Here is a 4,649-nt window from a genome sequence, read left to right as displayed (position 1 = left end):
TCACAGCCACATTTGGCTAACTCTTGTACAAATGTTATTTTCTATTTTATGGTACGATGTGGTCAGTTTGATTGGTATAGAAACTCAGTATGTTTGAAATATAATGATTCATACCGCAGAGGCTGTTCTGGACTTAACTGGTTGAGCTAGGCAGAAGCAGGACCAATAATTACTCTGGACTACTCGTACGGTTTTCGTGTGTCACTGTTCCAATCGATAAATCTCTGCTATCTGATTGGCGATCTTATCACGTTTTACATTAACAGGGCATACACTCGGCCACAAGTTATAACATTTATCTCCGGGTTCTTCTGGGTTCCCTTATTCAAAATAAGCACTTGATCATTATTTACCATCAATGGAAAATCAAGAAATTATAATCTTAGACTAAACAGTGATTACAAACGTTTTCTGAACTAATCAATTACCTTATAAATAAGCAATTAAAGAATTGATTTTGTCACTAAATTATTCTGTTATCAATATAGAAAAACGTAATGATTAGGCATCATAGGTCAATATAATGAATACCTAGTATTTACATAGAGGAAAACATTTTTTCATAGAAGATGAATGGAGTTTTCTAGATACTATTCGATAAAAAACAAACAACTTACTTACGCCTGTTACCCCTCATCGAGGAGCATAGGCCACCCACCAGCATTCTCCATCCAACACTGTCCCAAGTTATCCTTTCCAGGTCTTTACAGTTAACATTCATCCTTTTCACATCTGCTTCTATTTTCCAACGTAATATGTTCTTTGACCTTCCTCTTTTCCACTTCCCTTCACCATTCTAAGTTAGGGATTGCCTCGTGATGCAGTTATGTGATTTCCTTAACGCAATTCTGATCCACTTCCAACGTCTTTTCCTAATTTCCTCTTCCGCTGGAACCTGCTGATTTGTCCTCTCCCATAAAACGCTGTTGCTGATAGTATCCGGCCAGTGAATGTTGAGTATTTTAGATAGACAACTGTTCATAAATACTTGTACCTTCCTGACGATGGAAGTAGTAGTTCCTCACGTTTCAGCTCCATACAGTAGGATGGTCTTGACGTTCGCACTGAATTGTATAAATTTTTTAAATGTTTATTATTCGAATAAAAGAATGAATTGAAGTATGCATCGACTGCCTGTACGTAAGTTATTCATGAAATTGTTAAATACAATCAATAGATCTTACTAAGTAATAGTATGTTTTCAATGGGAATGCTTTTACTAGTAAGATGTTCACGAAACAAGTGATACAAAAAATAACCACTTAACTTACAAAAGTACATATTTAAGATATGTTATCTCTTTTGTTATTAGAATGCGGGTTTGTGAAGATTGTAGTGATTTTAATAGTTTAATTAATCATTCTATGTAAGGCACATTACCATTGAAAATCGGGAAGCACTGGACGATCATTGCGTCCTAGTATGGGACTCTTCAATACTGGATATCTACGATTCCACATACGGGACTCGAAACCATGACCTTCGGTTTCGAGCGCGAAAGCTTAACCTCTCGATTACAGAACCTGCAACCAATGGTGTTAATGTCTAACTTCAACAGATCCATTATCTTGCGCAACCATTCATCCATTGTCTGAGGTAGATACCTGTATCTACCCTACACGGATTGGACTCCACTGGTCACGGCTTTTCGTTAGGACTCCAAGAAATCTTGAAGCCAGTCACTAGTGAGCATATGATGGTTACTGTTAGCATGGGGGTTTTTTGGAGATTGTAGTGATCATGGATAGATTGGAGTTAGACATTTATACCATTGGATGCAGGCTCAGTGGTCTACAAGTTAAGCGTTCGTGCTCGAGACCAAAGGTCATGGTTTCGAGTCTCGTAAGCAGAATCGTAGATATCCACTACTGAAGAGTCCCATACTGGGACGAAACAGTCGTCCAGTGCTTCTAGATTTTCAATGGTGGTGTAGCTTACATCGACTCATGAATTCAGCTATTAAAATTACTTAATTTGCTAGAGAGTACTTCAATGTAACGATAGATGATTTCAAAAACATAAAATATATCATACAGTCATCCTGTTACTCAATAATATTTTGTAAAGTTTTACATTATGAACTAACTTTAGTTTAGACAGCCATTGAGACTGATCAGTAGTATATATCCATGAACCCACTGGGAATTGTACACATGACATTCAGAACTTAGAGAATCTATTATATCTTTTGAAAAACTTATCCATGAACGAGAACAGAAGACCAGACATCCTATACTTATTGATATTTGATTATTTTTTTCCAAGCTTATACCAGTCCATTATAAAAACTACATTCTAAACTCTTACACATGGTTGTACTATTATTAGATACATAACAGGTAAAGTAAATAGGAAACACTAAAATGGGATAATCATTATCCTTATCAAACACTTAATCAGGAGAATATTAAGTGTATCAAATGATAATGAACTGAATATGAGAGATCAGTGACAAAAAATTGGTGTACATATTAAGTAAATTGAGGATTGTATGTAGATGAACACAATATAATTTGAATGTATTTTAGTCAGGAATAATTACCAGGGGGAGGAATATATGTATCCTATAAATGACTATTAACATACAGGGACTTAAGTCCAAACAAGGTAGTAGGAAAAGCTATACTTGTTTCATTTTTTACGCATACCTCAATAGGCTGTTATTAGAAGTTTAATATAGTTTGATATTATTCTCAATCACACTTGCTTAAGAAACTCTGGAAGATGTGAAATCTTTCACTTATCTGGTCGGCTGCATTGCATCATCGATGAACAAAGAGGATCGGATGCAGATGAAAAGGAGAGGATTGACAAAGGAAGTACCGCATTCCTACAATTGAACAACATATGCAACTCAAACACAACTGTCTGTCAACCAGTATCAAATTCACAATCTTCCATATGAACGTGGAGACAGTCAGTTATACTGTATGAAGAGAACTGAAACATCCTTCCACAACTACCAAAACAATCATCAAGAAGGTACAAGTATTTATAAACAATTGTCTACACAAGACACTCAATGTCCGTTGACCGGAAACCATCAGCAACAGTCTACTACTACTGTGAGAGATAACAAACCACTTTCCAACTGAAGAGGAGATTAAGAAAAGATGTTGGAAGTGGATAGGACATATATTAAGGAAATCATCAAACTGCATCACGAGACAAGCCCTAACTTGGAATCGTGAATGAAAACGGAAAAGAGGAAGATCAAGAAAGACATTGCGCGTAGAATTGAAAGCAGACATTTGAAGGATGAATAGCAAGTGGAAAGAACTAGAAAGTATTGTCGAGGACAGTGGTAGATGTAGGATGATGGTGAGCGACCTATGCTCCTCCATGAAGAGTAACAGGCGTAAGTAAGTATAACATGTTATTACTAGAAATCCTGATATAATTTACATTGATTAATTTTCCAACTCAACTCTTCAATTTAACATATTTTCACTGTGAAATAAAAGATAGTTTATTGAAATCTAAATGCGGTGTTATAAGACATTTTCGGTGCAATTTTAACGGTACTCCGAATTATAGGCGCCACAATTCTCTTTTCTTTCCTAGCCTTGAATATTCCTAGAGGCAAATCATCTACATAAATTAAGCTTCAATTTTAATTCGTAACGAATTTCTCGCAAGTTAGCAACCGTTATAGAATTGAATGTCAAAATCTCTACTGATTGAAATTCTTGACTCCTAATAATACCACCGTTGTTCCATTATGCTTATGTATGCTCACACTGAACGGAAATTTTATTAGAGAGTTCAATATAAGTGGCCTGTTTGAAAATCTGGGCCATCTGTTCCTGTCATCTAGATATTTCAACAAATTATCCAATTTTGTTTGTTTTAATACATCATTATGGCTGTTAATCGTATAATCTACCCAGGTGCGTTTCTGAAACGTGTACAACCTTTCATTGTACAAGTTATAAAAGGCCCAATCAAAGATATCGTGGTTGCTGATGTCGATTGACTGGACTGCTGACTTCCAACTGGCGAACACTCATTTTTTGTCGTCAGGAACGATCAAGAAGTAAGAAATGGAAACTTGTTGTGCTAAATATAATATAATATTGAATAAAGCTAATAACAATAATTAACTGGAAAAACACTGGTAACCAAAGAAAACTATGTATCTCTTTCATAATATTTTATAAATCCATTGTAGTGAAAACTCACAGATCAGTAGATAATTGATATCAGGAATATTAGATTATCATTCAGGTATTCAGGCCTCATGTAACTTGGTTGGTTGCTCACTGACTGTAAATTAATGATAAATTTTTCTGATTCTTAATGCTAATCAAATTTTATCGATTAAGTTGGACGGTTGGACGGTAGGTCCTGGGTTCGAATCTCGCGAAGCGGAACCGTCGATACGCTGTGCTGTGGAGTCCCACACTAGGACGAGACGGTCGTACATGGCATCCAGGTTTTCCATGGTGGTCAAGCTGTTTCTGACACATAGATATTTCAACAATTTATCCGTTTCTGTTTGTTTTAACATATCATTATGTATATTAATCAAATAACCTATTCAAGTGCGTTTATGATAACTTGACAACTTTTCATCGTATAATTTCCCAAAACGTTCAATCAGAAACATGAAAGTGGCTGGCCATATGCATCGGAAAGAATGTAGATTA

At 35.7% G+C, this 4,649-nt stretch overlaps 1 non-coding gene across 1 annotated transcript; it reads right to left on the bottom strand.

Moving 5' to 3' along the window:
• Positions 1 to 1,450: 1,450 nt before the first annotated feature.
• On the bottom strand, positions 1,451 to 1,524 carry Smp_tRNA_02242_Ser_CGA.1.1. Its single transcript has one exon. It is a non-coding gene (tRNA).
• Positions 1,525 to 4,649: the final 3,125 nt, after the last annotated feature.

This window comes from Schistosoma mansoni, chromosome W (genome assembly GCF_000237925.1).
Source record: "Schistosoma mansoni strain Puerto Rico chromosome W, complete genome".
NCBI classification, from domain to species: domain Eukaryota; kingdom Metazoa; phylum Platyhelminthes; class Trematoda; order Strigeidida; family Schistosomatidae; genus Schistosoma; species Schistosoma mansoni.
The sequence above is the reverse complement of the archived record's forward strand: the minus strand, read 5'-3'. Positions and strand labels throughout refer to the sequence as shown.